This window comes from Bos indicus, chromosome 15 (assembly GCF_029378745.1).
Source record: "Bos indicus isolate NIAB-ARS_2022 breed Sahiwal x Tharparkar chromosome 15, NIAB-ARS_B.indTharparkar_mat_pri_1.0, whole genome shotgun sequence".
In the NCBI taxonomy this organism is placed as follows: domain Eukaryota; kingdom Metazoa; phylum Chordata; class Mammalia; order Artiodactyla; family Bovidae; genus Bos; species Bos indicus.
The window spans coordinates 27,497,186-27,511,297 of record NC_091774.1 but is presented as its reverse complement, the minus strand read 5'-3'; positions in this window follow the sequence as shown (position 1 = coordinate 27,511,297).

Sequence of the window (14,112 nt, the reverse complement as noted above, 5' to 3'; positions counted from 1 at the left end):
ACACCAGGTCTTTGTTGGTTACCTATTTTAAATATAGTGTGTATATGTCAGTCCCAAACTCCCAATTTATCCCTTCCCCCCTCCAGCTTTCCCCAGTTGTTCATTTTAAAATGATTAATTTTGTTATATGAATTTCATATAGATAAGAAATTACAGGCAAACAGAAAAGAGACTGTAGGCTTATTTCTAGGGGATCTGGATAAATTCTGCTGGTTGTCTTTCTCATCATCCTGAACTGTTCATGAAGCTGCCCACGTATACATGTAGATGTTTACCCAGGCTGTCACTCTGCACAAATCCAGGGGACACCGTTGCCATGGTGGTCCACGCAGATGGAGCATCCTGGGCTTGTGTTCACCATAGTGTGCCGCTGGACTTCTGGCCAAGGGAGGGGTTTGGTGGACGCTTCAGGTCAGCCTCCTCCATCCGTGTCTTTTGCTCCCATAGTCATCATGGGATTCATTTCCCTCCCCCTTGCTGCCAACCAAGGGGACTGACCACTGATTATCAAGAATTAGTAGGCAAAACTCTTGCCTGGAAAATCCCATGGACGGAGGAGCCTGGTGCGCTGCAGTCCATGGGGTCGCTAGGAGTCGGACACGACTGAGCGACTTCACTTTCACTTTTCACTTTCATGCATTGGAGAAGGAAATGGCAACCCACTCCAGTGTTGTTGCGTGGAGAATCCCAGGGACGGGGGAGCCTGGTGGGCTGCCGTCTATGGGGTTGCACAGAGTCTGACACGACTGAAGCGACTTAGCAGCAGCAGCAGCAGTGGACAGAAAGACGATCTTCCTTCTCTGTGGTATCGATCTGCATCCCAGTTGTCCTTCCTGTCTCCCAGCACCACACTTGTTGCCAGCACTCTTTTGAGATCTAGGGCAAGGGAGGGGGAGAGGACCCTAGGCGACGACAGACGAGACCCAGAGTCATTACTTTAATGGAGTCATTGGCTGTGCTTCCAAATCTTCTTATCAATGTCATTAGGATTAATTTGATCACATGCGCTCCCTGTCCTCTCTCTCTCTCTCTCTCTTCCCTCATCACAGATGACTCTCCTCATGGATGTCTTACCCTGGGCATGACAAGTTTCCAGGCATAGGGACTCATAGGCGGTGGTAGCGATGTGCAGGGGCTTCTGGTCTCCCTTCTGGAGGCGGGCCTCCCGGCTCTCAGGGCACTGAGTCAGAGAGGATCGTTAAAGGCTTCTAGCCTCTGTCTGGTGGTATCTCCCTAGAGAGCTAAGAAATCCCCTGTCCTGCTCCCATCGGCCAGAGCAGAGTTTAGGGACCATAGCTCCGAAGAGTCTTACTTTACCTCTTGATGCAGAATTCTTAAGCCTCATGAAATCCTCCACCCTGGTCCTAGACTCCTGTCCCGTCCAACCCAGTTCTCATAGACCAGAGATTTGTGATACAATCTTATCAGGGCTGTGTGGTAACCTGCATATACCATGGCAGGGGGGCAGTAGAGGCAGGGATCACCACATACCAGAGGCCTCAGACCCTCTGCCAGCGGCCTCGTGGGGAAGGGTCTGTGAGTGAGGGTGAGGGTCCTGTGCATGAACAGGCATTGTCTCCTTGGTTCTTGTCATTGTCTCCCCAGAGATGGCCTCTCTGAGACTGCAAGGTAGGAGGGGAACTTTCTGAGTTCTGGGCAAACTCCTATGTTCTGCCACCAATTTCCTCGGGCAACCTGATAAGCCAGTCATGTGTTTTCCTTCTGAGAAGACTCCATGGTGGGACCTTATTCCCATCCAGGAAAGGTCCTTGGTGTGTTTGCTAACTGCCAATTCAGATTTCAATGGGGTTAGAAATATAGGAGTACGTGGCAGCTAAGACTGGCACCCATAATTAACCCTTTGTGTACTGCGCTGTGGGCACTTGCCTGGCCTGATGGTCTTTGCAAGGTCGAATGGACTCTGGGATCTGTGAATTGGACACTGGGTGAATGTTCCCCTCTAGCAGGCTGGCTCTGTTTTCTGTCTTGGAGAATGCCTGGGAGATGCCACCTGCTCTGCCTCTCTAGAGGGCTCAGGGTCAAGCCTCGTAGGGGTAGGAGGGGAGAGTTAGTCTCTGGCAGGATGCTGGAGTGAAAGCAGCCCCAAAGGGGCCTGAAACCTCTTTTCGTTTATTTGGCTGCATTGGGTCTGAGTTGCAGCACGTGAGATCTTGTTGCATCACGCGGTTGTGGCAAGTGGACTTTGTTGCTCTGTGACATGGATCTTAGTTCCCTGATCAGGGACTGAACCCACGTCCCCTGCATTGCAAGCTGGATTCTTAACCTCTGGACCACTGGGGAAGTCCCCTGAAATCTCTTAGAGCCCTGCCTGGGCCACTGTCTAGCCGTCTGACCTTGGGCATGTTATTTTCCTTTTTGGGCTGTTAGTTGGCTCTGGCTGCTCTAATAGAGTACCACAAAGTGGGTGGCTTAGAACAACAGAAATGTGCTGTTTCACAGTGCTGGGAACTAGAGGTTTGAAATCAAGGTGTTAGCAAAGCCATGCACCTTTTGAAACCCCAAACCTGAATGAGTGTCCCTCCTTGCTTCTTTCAGCTTATGGTATCTCTGGACATTCCCTGGCTTTTATAACATAACTGCAACCTTCACCTGGCATTCCGCCTGTCTCTTTACATCGTCTTCCCTCTGTGTGTGTCTGTCCTTGTGTCCAAATGTCCCCCTTCTGAGAGGACACCTGTCATAGTGCATGAGGACCCACCCTAATGACCTCATTTGAACTTGAACACTTCTGTAAAGGCTCATTTCCAAAGAAGGTCACCAAATAAGGTCCAAATAACACCTGCTGGGAGTTAGAAGTTGAGTATAGCTTTTTGAGGGGTCATAGTTCTGCCTGGAATATGGAACGTGGCCAGCTTAACCTGTGTAATGAAGGTCGAAGTAGGCCCCTCCACCGTGGACCTTTGTTGATCCTTTACCACTCACCAGACACTTGCCCACGTTTTTGCCAATGTAAATAAAAGAAAGTCTAAATTCCCCAACAGGGAGAAAGAAAGGGTTTGCATCAGTCGCCGTCAAACTGTTAAGATTTTCCTGGGGAGCAGGTTAACATGGCAACATTTTGGTCCTGCCCCCAGAGAGTCTGATCCAGGAGGACTGACTGTGTTTTTACAAGCTCCCTGTGATTCTGAAGCCACTGGTCCTTGGGCCTCAGTTTAAGACATTTCACCTTTCATGATACATATGTATATCAAAACATCGTCATACAACTTAAATATGTACAGTTTTAATTCGTCGATTGCTGCCACTGCTGCTGCCAAGTCGCTTCAGTCGTGTCCGACTCTGTGTGACCCCATAGATGGCAGCCCACCAGGCTCCCCCGTCCCTGGGATTCTCCAGGCAAGAATACTGGAGTGGGTTGCCATTTCCTTCTCCAAATACACCTCGATAAACATGGAGGAAGAGAAACACTGCTTTGCCTCTTAAAAAAAAAAGAAAAAAAAAACCTTTATATTCATTAATTTTTGGCTGCCCTGGGTCTTCACTGCTATGCTTGGGCTCGTCTGGCTGCAGCCAGTGGGGGCTACTCCTCATTGCTGTACGCAGGCTTCTCATTGCAGTGGCTTCTCTTGTTGAGCATGGGCTCCAGGTTTGAAGCTTCAGTAGTTGTGGCCCACGGACTTAGATGCCGGGTGGCATGTGGGATCCTCCTGGGCCAGGGATTGAACTGGTGTCCCCTGCATTGGCATGCAGATTCTTAACCAGTGGACCACCGAGGAAGCCCTCTGCTTTGACTTTTGTTCCAGACTCACGTACTGTCCTCGTCTAAGAGGTGGAATGTAGATGCTGGGCTAGAGGGCTGGAGGAAGAGCTGTCTGAACTTGACCCTCAGCAGTTTGGATCCACTCTCAGGGGCTTTAGTTATGGTCCTACACCGAGAGCCCAAGACCGGGGAGGCTCCCCAGTTTGAATACCTCCCAGGCTCTTCTGTCAGGTCCCAGGGAGAGAGTCATGGCTGTGATGGAGGCAGGGGCTGGTGGGGGCAGTGGGCAACAGCCATCACCTCCAGGCCTGTGACAAATGCCATTTATTGTCACTGAGAGGAATCAGGCACGTTTTGCAGTCCCAGATATTGTTTCTTAATTGGTGAGACGGGGCTGATTTATTTGTTAATTAACAGATGGAGGCGCATGAAGTAATGTGGTTTTGTGTATTTGTAACTGACAGTGGTGGGTTTCTGGAGGAGCGCCTGAGAATGCAGGAACTGTCTGAAGAAGGGGCTGGGATAATGGATGTGATGGGAAGATGAGCCATCCTGGATAGGGAACCTAAGGCTACACCCCCTGACCAGGAAATCAGTGTCTCTTCTGGTTGGAAAAGTTGTTTGGTCGAGTGAAAAAACCAAAGGTATTATTTATTAAAAATTCAGGTTTTCCTCCTTTCTTCTATTATTTCTTTATTCTCTTCTTCTACAAATATTGGATGTCTACATGCTGGGTACTGTGTTAGGTGCTGGGGGCCAGCAGAGAACCCCATACACACAGTCCTTGCTTTCAGAGATCAATATCCCTCTTCCATGAAGTGGGATAACCCTAAAAGGGCTTTTTTTAAAAACTGAGATATAATCAATCTTTAATGTTTGTGTAGTTTAAGGCGAACAATGTGCTGTTTTGATACATTTATATTTGCATTATGATTGCTGCCATAGCATTAGCTAATATCTTTATCAAGTCACATATTTCTCATTTCCTTTTTATGTTAAGAACTGTTAAGATTTAGTCTCTTAGCATCTTTGAAGTTTATGATACAGTATGATGGACTAAAGTCACTATGCTGTGCACTAGATCCCCAGAACTAATTTATCTACTGGTTGTAGGGCATACCCTTCAGCAGCATCTCCCCTGTTTCCTTGCCCCCACCACCATTCTACTCTCTGTTTTTATAAGTTCAGCTTTTTTAGATTCCACATGTAAATGATATCATAGAGTATTTGTTTTCCTCTGTCTAACTTGTCTCACGTGGCATAATGCCTTCAAGTTCCAGCCATTTTGTAGCAAATGGCGGGATTTCTTTCTTTCATGTGGTTGAATAATATTCTATTTTATGTATGTATATACATGCATATATATTAAATATATATATGTATATATATCTCACATCTTTATCCATTCAGCCACTGACAGACACTTATGTTGCTTCTATGCCTTGGCTGTTATAAATAATGCTGCAGTGAATATGGGTGTGCAGATGTTTCTTTGAGATACTGATTTCAATTACTTTGGAAATAGACCCAGGAGCAGGATTGCTGGATCATGCAGTAGTTCAACTTTTAGTTTTCTGTGGGACCGCCATACTGTTTTCCATAATGGTTGCACCTATTTCCACCCCACCTACAGTGCACAAAGGTTCCCTTTACCCCACAACCTGGCCAACACTTATCTTTTTGATATAAGTCATCCTGACAGGTGTGAAGGATATCTCACTGTGGTTTTGATTTGTGTTTCCCTGACGGTTTGTGTTGTTGAAAACCTTCATATACCTGTTGGCCATTTGTATGTCTTTGGAAAAAAATGTCCCTTCTGGTCCTTTGCTTGCTTGGTGGCTCTGTTTACCCTGTTCCTCCACGCTTAGGGTGAAGAAAACAAGGATCCATGACTGCAGGATGCTTTGTAGCCACTCGGCTCTAATGCAGACCCAGCCACCCTGAACGATTGGTAAGTGTCTCCCCTGATTGAACAGATCTTGGGGAGAGTGAATCATCCCCATTTCAATTCCAGTACAGCGGGAGGTCTTTCCCTTGAGGAACTCACACAGGGGCAGAAGCCTGAGCTTGCCTGCACTTAGGGGAATTTGCACGCCCCTAACTTGGGATGCCAGCATCCTGGACTTGCCTTACACCCACATTTATGCCTTTTAATTCCAAAGGTTGGTACCATGCTTTTCCAAGGGATCCTTTTCTTTTGATGCATAATGCAAATTCTCTTTAAGATGCTGGCCAGTCAATGGCCATGCCTGGGCTGAATATCTGAAGTTAGCCAGTGCCTACAAATTTCGTAATTTGAAGTGTTAGTGGTTTTCCTATTACATTGTGTCTTAGCACATTTAATCCTCATAGCAAGCTTATGAGATAAGTACTCTTATCACTCTCATTTTACAGATGAGAAAACAGAGATGGGAAGGAATGACGTTTTCCTAGGAGATAAAGGTCTCCGGGCTGATGGAAGGGCAGAGCTAAGCTCTGGTTCTATAGCTGGTGATTTTTAAAAATAAGTCATTTTATTTACTTGTTGAAATAAGATTTTATTTAAATAAATTTAATAATAATAAAATTTTATTTTAAAATTATATTATTAAATTATTATATTATATTATTAAAAATAATAAAGTTTCTTCCTAGGTTAAATGGAGATAGCAGTAGTACCTGTCTCATTTATTTAAATAAAATAAATTTAATACTTGTCTCATTTATTTAAATAAATAATTTATTTATTTTTGGCTGTACTGGGTCTTTGTTGCTGCACAGGCTTTTCTCTAGTTGTGGTGAATGCAGGCTATTCTCTACTTGCGGTGCATGGATTTCTCATTGCAGTGGCTTCTCTCATTGAGGAGCAAGGGCTCTAGGCACTTGGGCTCAGTAGTCACGGTGCATAGGCTTAGCTGCTCCACAGCATGTGGAATCTTGCTGGACCAGGGATCAAACCTGTGTCTCCCGCTTTGGCAGGTAGATTCTTTGCCACTGAGCCACCAGTGAAGCCCTAGAGCTGGTGTTTCTAACTATCTTCCTCTCCCAGGATAGCGTAAGCCTTGCCTATGGCCAGATCCATGGCTATACTCAAACCTAATCTACCTTCTCTCTCTCATTTTCTGCACATGCTCACACCTGGATGGGTATCAGGACATAGCTGGGCTTGAAGTCACATACCCTGCAATGGGATGCTGATTTGTTTTTCCGTGACTGTTTGTCCTTTCCACTCTACGTTGCCATTCCCTCTTCTGTACATATGGAGGAGCAAGTGAACAGCATCTTCAAATATGCTGAAAGAGGAATGGTAGCCTCCAGTGAAAAAGAAGTTGTAGGCAGGCAGTATAATGGCTGTGGGCTTAGGCTCTGGAGCCTGTCTGTCTGTGTCACAGGCCTTCTCTGCCATGAACTAGCTGTGGGACCTTGGGCAACTCACCTGTTTAGGCCTCGATTTCCCCCTGGGTTAAATGGAGATAGCAATAGTATCTGTCTCATATAGTTGTTGAGGCGATGGAGTTGGATAAGGCGTATAAAGTGCGTATCACAGCCGTGGGTAGAATGAACAGGGAATGAAGAGTGGTGATGCTGCTGCTGCTGAAGATCATGAGATGGACATATTGAAGGTGATGCTGATGAAGAAGGTGGAAGAGGAGAAGGGGTCAAGCCTCATGTGAAATACTTTACAAATGTCCTCACCACCAACTTTGGGGAGAATATGCTCATCTCTCTGGCCCAGAAGAGGCTGCTTTTTAGCTATGGAGGAAGCATGCCTTAGCAGATGTAGAAAAAGAGGAGCAATTTTGAAGTGTTCCCCTCTTGGGGGGTCAGCGTGTCCACACACATGCGCACTGGCCCTCTGCTCTGGGAGCATTTTGACAGAGAGCCAGGCGGAGTCGCAGTGCCGGCTTCCAACTCCTTCTATTCAACGCTGCAGATCTCTTTGCTTCAATCTATGAAAACAGATGGTATAAGCAATTAGAAAGCCAAACAGCTTTGCTAAGATCCAAGAAGGTAACTGTTCCTGCCAGGCATTCATAATAGCTACCATTGTGTCCCAATTAGGTGTCAGGTCCTCGGCAAAACAGTCAGAGTGATCCTGTTAAAGGATAAATCAGACCATGTCTGTCTGCTGCTCCAGAAGGATCTCCATTTCACTAAAACATAAAAAAGAGCCCAAACCTTATGGTGGCCCCCAAAATCCTCTGGAACCTGACCTCCTTCCCTCCTCATCTCTCGCTGCTCTCCTGCCCCGCTCTCTGCTGCAGCCACTCCGGCCTTCTTTGTTCTGTGGATGGAAGAGGCACACTCCCACCTCAGGGCCTTTGCACCATCTGCTTCTCTGCCTGGTGCTCTGTGTTCCTCACCCCCGCTTGGCTCAGGCCCTCTTTCCTTTCAGTCATGTCCAAAGAGTCCCATCTCTGTCAGGGACTACCTGACCATTTCAATTTAAATTGTAAATCCTCCCCCATGCCCTTACTTTGTTCTTTTTTTCTTAGAAATACTTGCCTTCTAATATACTGAATGTTGTTCAGTCACTCAGTCGTGTCTGACTCTTTGCGACCCCATGGACTGCAGCACGCCAGGCTTTCTCCTGTCTACTATCTCCTGGAGTTTGTTCAAACTCATACCCTTTGAGTCAGTGATGTCATCCAACCATCTCATCCTCTGTCGTCCCCTTCTCCCCCTGCCCTTGATCTTTCCCAGCATCAGGGTCTTTTTCAATGAATCGGCTCTTTGCATCAGGTGGCCAAAGTATTGGAGCTTCAGTTTCAGCATCATCCCTTCCAATGAATATTTAGGGTTGATTTCCTTTGTCTAATTATTATGTTTTGCCTGATTCCCCAGTTAGAATGCAAACTCTATGAAGGCAGGAATTAGAAGAAAGTTTATTTATTTTTGTCTGTACTGGGTCTTTGTTGCTGCTTGCAGCCTTTCTTAGTTGTGGCGAGTGGGGGCTGCTCTTCATTGCAGTGGCTTCTCTTGTTGCAGAGCACAGGCTCTAGAGCAGAGGCTCAGTAGCTGAGGCACAGGGGCTTAGTTGCCCTGTAGTGTGTGGAATCTTCCTGGACCAGGGTTCGAACCTGTGTCCCCTGCATTGGCAGGCAGATTCTTATCCACTGTACTACCAGGGAAGCCCAGAGCAGGAATTTTTATATTTTGTTTATTGAGGCCATCCCAGTGCTTGGCCCAGCATCTGGCACACAGCAGGAGCTCAATAAACGTGTGTTGATGGATAGGTAAGTGCTTTATGTGTATTCTCTTAATACGTAACAAACCTACAGAGTAGGGAGTATTATCATCCCCACCTTATCCTTCAGTTAAGGAAACAGAGGTGCAGGGAGATTAAGCAACTTTGAAGGCCACAAAACCAAACAACAGTAGAGCTGATTTTGGAACAATATTATTTTAGAACTGATGCTAGGGTCACTTATGCCATGCTGCTTCTTCCATCCAACTTTCTAGCCTCTCTCTCTCTCTCTGTCTGTCTTCCTCTCTCTTTCTGGCAAGATCTAGTTTGTACCAGGCACCATCATGGGCTTGTGGATCCAGAGAATAAATAGCCCATAACTGAATGACCAAGGGGTGCACAGGTCTCCAGGGACTACATTCAGATTTATAGGAAATGAAGCTGGTTTTAAGCAGGAAAATTTGGGCTGATTCTCTCTGTGATCTGGCTTCAAGTACTGTTAATCTGTTTTCACCTTGTCTGTGTACAACAATATCCACAAAGCTCTGCCCACAAATCTCTACATAGAAAGGCAGAACTCTCATTTGAATATTGTATTTGATGCCCGACATGGTATTGGTCCCCTGAAAGCTCTTGGTAGAAATTATAGAAGGTGGGGGATGCCCTAAGTAAGAGTTTGTCATTATGTTGCTGCTTTAGTTAAAGATTGCCCTGGCTGAAAGTCACGATGGAGAAAGAAAATCAAATTGTTCTTCTTCTTATATGAAATCCCAAAGGCTAAAGGTTAGTTTTTTTTTAAAGTCTGGATCACTGAAGTGTCCACAGAAGAAAGTAATTGAACTTGGTTTCTTGGTATGAGGGGCAAGTTTTGTGAAATTCTTTTCTACCAATGAAATGTCCACACAATTTCATTTGTTATTATTATTTCTAGGAATAATAGTGAACATGGGTTGTGCATTAACAACTGTGGCAAGTCTGTGCTAAGGGGTTTTACATCTATTGTTTAATGATCACAAGAGCCCCCCGCCCCCACCCCCATAGCTAAGTAACATCAGTTCCATTTTACATAAAAGGAAATAAACTCCCAGAGATTAGTAATAGAGCGTGTTCAATCTAGCCCAGTGCTTGGGATACTGTGGATGGTCAAACGTTAGTCCCGCCTTGGCTACTCTTCTTAATAGAACACGATGGTTGTAGAAGGCTTGAACTTTTCTAGACACACCTGGAGTCCATTAGTGTTTGCTGCCTACACCACCTCTTGGGTTAATGAGTTTTACAAGCTGACAACCAGCTGTGCCAAGCAGTAGTTCTTCCTTTCATTTGTTTTAAACTACCTATTTCAGGCTTCAAGTGGTGCCTCTGTAGATCCAGCGATTCAGGAGTTGATGAGCCCATTCATGCTCGTCTCTGATAGCCTTTCATCTCACAGCCATTTATTGTGCACCTGCTAAGTGCCAGGCATTGTGCTACTTACTCTCTGTTCATCCAAAGAAGAAACCTTCCCTGACCTGAAGGGGCTCCGACTTAAAAGACGTTGATTACTGGACGCTATAAGATAGAGGAAATGGACTTCGGAACAGAGTGAGCAAAGGCTCTACACTGAGCATGTGGGTTGCACACTGTGAAACTCCAGGTGGTGCCGTCCATGTCGAATACAGCTGTACACCGTGAACTTGTGCAGTGCACGGCCTGTACAATGGCATTCAGGGATCTCGTTGCTGCTGGGGGTGGGGAGCAGGGGTGGTAACACAACAGGTTACTAACATTTTCTTTAGAATTCTATTTCCTTATCCGCAATGTGGTAATCCCACTCCCTTCCTCACAGAGTCACCTTGAGGATTAAACGAGATCACGCACGCTAAGTGAAGATTACAGGGTCCGGCACACAGGGGCTGCTGAGTAAATAGCAGCCACTATCATCTTGTCTTTCAAGGGTCAAGAGTGTGCTTTGCTGTGGAGTGAGCTCTAAATGGGCCTGATCTTATCTGGGAAGGGCTCAGGCCCATGGTCCTACCTGAGAACATGCACGTGTTTTATTGAGGCCTTGGCTCTAATCGATAGGAACAGTATTCTCGACTGCTGGTGAAAGCTTGTGTGTTAGTTGCTCCGTTGTGTCTGACTTTTTGTGACCCTATGAACTGTAGCCTGCCAGGCTCCTCTGTCCATAGGATTCTCCAGGCAAGAATACTGGAGTGAGTTGTTGTTTCCTTCTCCAGGGGATCTTCCCGACCCAGGGATTGAACCCGGGCCTCCTGCACTGCAGGCAGATTCTTTACCATCTGAACCACCAGGGAAGCCCTCTGAAAGTTTAGAAACTTTCTCTGAGAGCTGAAGGGTGACATTGCTGTGCAGAATCCTCCCAGCTCTTTCTTGCAAAGCTTAGACAAACTGATAATAAAATTATTATTATTGCTTTCACTTAATAAATTTTTGACCTTGGCAGTTTACTAAAATCTCTAAATACCCTCCTTAGATCTGGGTAATTTGCACCAAATTTTTGTAATTCTTGGGGCTTCCCTGTTGGCTCAGATGGTAAATAATCTGCTTGCCATGCAGAAGACCTGGATTCGATCCAGGGTTGGGATGATCCCCTGGAGAAGGAAACGGCAACCCATTCCAGTACTCTTGCCTGGAGAATCCCATGGACAGAGGAGCCTGGAGGCCTATGATCCATAGGGTTGCAGAGTTGGACATGACCGAGAGGTTAACACTTTGTAATTCTTCCTAAGATGGAGGCCAGGAAGCTTCACTCTCAGCCTTCCTTGCAGCTGAGGCCTGGGTCACCACTGAGGTAGAGCCGACTAGCGTGGTCCCCAGAGAATAAGCAGCAGGTGGAGGTGGTCAGGGGGTGGAGTTGGTTTTTAGGCCGGCCCAGTGGTAGACATGTTTGGGTCTCTGACCCTGAGGGTGGCAGTGGCAGAGCGTCTGTCATCAGTCCTGGGCTGATGGAGGCCTCACAGACCACCCACCCTGATCCTGTCTGCATGGCCTTAGATGCTGGGTCTGCATTACTAGGAGCTCTGGGTACACTAATAATATTAATATACATTAATAAATAGGTTTTTAATAGAAACGTGTGTGTGTGTGTGAGAAGTAGCCAAAGTGAGTTGGGTTCTTTACAGCCAAGAAGGCTGACGGATACTGTAGGAATGGTCACGGTAATGTTTATGTTAGGATAACTGTAAACCTCTCTGCATCCCCTTTGGCAGAAGTGATGGAGGATTCTAGAATGCATGGAGCTCCCAGGAAGTGTTCCCAGCAGGACTGCTCACCCTTCTCTCCTCTCCATGCCCCAGCCCCACCGCCTCGCACTGGCTTGGTCTCTGGACCCTTCCTATGCCTTTCACCCTCCTTTATGCCAGTCACAGGAGAGCCCTGTCACCCCCGAGCCCTGCCCTCCATTAGGCGCTGCACGTCTCTTTTTCTGACTTAGTGTCTGGCCCCTCCCAGCCTTCACTCTTGCCCTCTAGAACACACGGCCAGCCGCCAGCAAGCCCCACTGTCCTCAGTCTCTTCTGAGTCCCTGGGTTGTCTTTGCTGCTTGCATGCTATGCTCAGTCCCCTCTCTAAGCAGCCCCAGCTTTGACATACGTCATCAGGAGTGTCCGTGGGTGCCTAACGACTCTGGGTGACTTGTTCTCGTCCCTTTAGGATTTCAGCTTCTGGCTCAAGGTCACTCTCTCCAATACGACCTTCTCAAAATTCTTGCTGGTTTCAGTATCCATGACCTTTCCAGTACTTTGACCTCTTAGTTCTTTGACTTCCTCCAATGTTCTGGATCCTACCCTCTACCACCCTTTCCATGGCCACACCCTAAACTTTGTTATTGCAGACCACTGCCACCTCTCCAGGATGTACATGATAAGGCTCCCCCCTTATTCTAGCTCCCAAGCTCTAGTACCCTGACTCTACCAGTCCTTCCCCTTCTGGGAACCCACAGTCCCTTGATCCAAAAGTCCTTCTCAGGTCCTCCCTAATATCCGTGTGCAGCTTAAATTCCCCTGTCCTTCATGATCATCCCTCCTCTGTTCACCCTGTCTTTGCATTCCAGGAGCAAAACCCCAACTGAGAAGAACCCCGACTCTATGTTGACTTTGAGCTTACACGTGGGCAACTCAACACTGCTGGAGAAAAATGCATCCTTATCTGATTCTATTCCACATTCATGAACCAAATGCCCTGAGTTCTGCCTGACAACCCTATCGTGTTTCCCCACCAGTCACTCCGCCATTGCTGTCTCTCCCTTTTTCCCTCCTCAGAGCTGCAGCGCCCCCTCCCCTCGCAGCTGATGACTTTACCCCCTGCGTCCACCACCGCATCTACCCGCCTGGGCACCTGTGCCCATGTTTACACCTGCGTCTCTCCTGTGACCGCAGGAGCGTCACCCACTCTCCTGGGCAAGTGTGTGCTCCGTCCCACTCCCACAGATTCCTAAGGACATCTCTTTGCAGGTCTTCCTGGTCTCCTCATCTCATCAATTTCCTCCAATCTGCAGCACCATTTATCTTTGCATAAAACAGACTATTATTTCTCTTACCTTTAGAAAGGCCCTCTCTTGACCCCATGTCTCCCTTTAGCAGACTCCTCCGAAGAGATATCTGTGCCTCCAACCTCTCCTCTCCTTCTCTCTCCAACTCATTCCAATTAAGCAGCACGCCTGCCTCTGACACTGCCAGTGTCAAGGTCACAAATGAGCTCTGAGTCGCTAAATCCAACGGTCAGTTCTTCATCTTCATCCGGCTTGACTTGTCACTGACATCTGACAGCAATTTGACATCTGACCCTTTCCTGCCCAGAACATGTTCTTCATTGGTCTTTCAGGACATCTTGCCTGTTTTACTCACCAACTGCTTTTTAACTCCCTGTTCTCTTAATGGTGGAACATGTGAGAGTTCCATTCTTGGACCTCTTTCCTCTCTACCCTAAGTGAGCTCAGCTGGTCCCACAGCTGTAAGTTCAGAGCAGATAAGACTGGCAAATGTGTGTGTCCAGTTCAGTTACCTTCCTGAACTCCAGACTCAGCTGGATAGTTAACTCAATACCCAGCTGTTTAGTTAACATCTCCACTTGGATGTCTAGAAATGACTCTACCCTCCAAACCTGCCGTGACGAAGTGCCACAAGACTGCGGGCAACAGAAAGTTGTCCCGTGTCCTGAATCCAGGGACTGGCAGGGCCCTGCTCCCTCTGAAGGCACCAGGAAAGACTGTCCCAGGCCTCTCTCC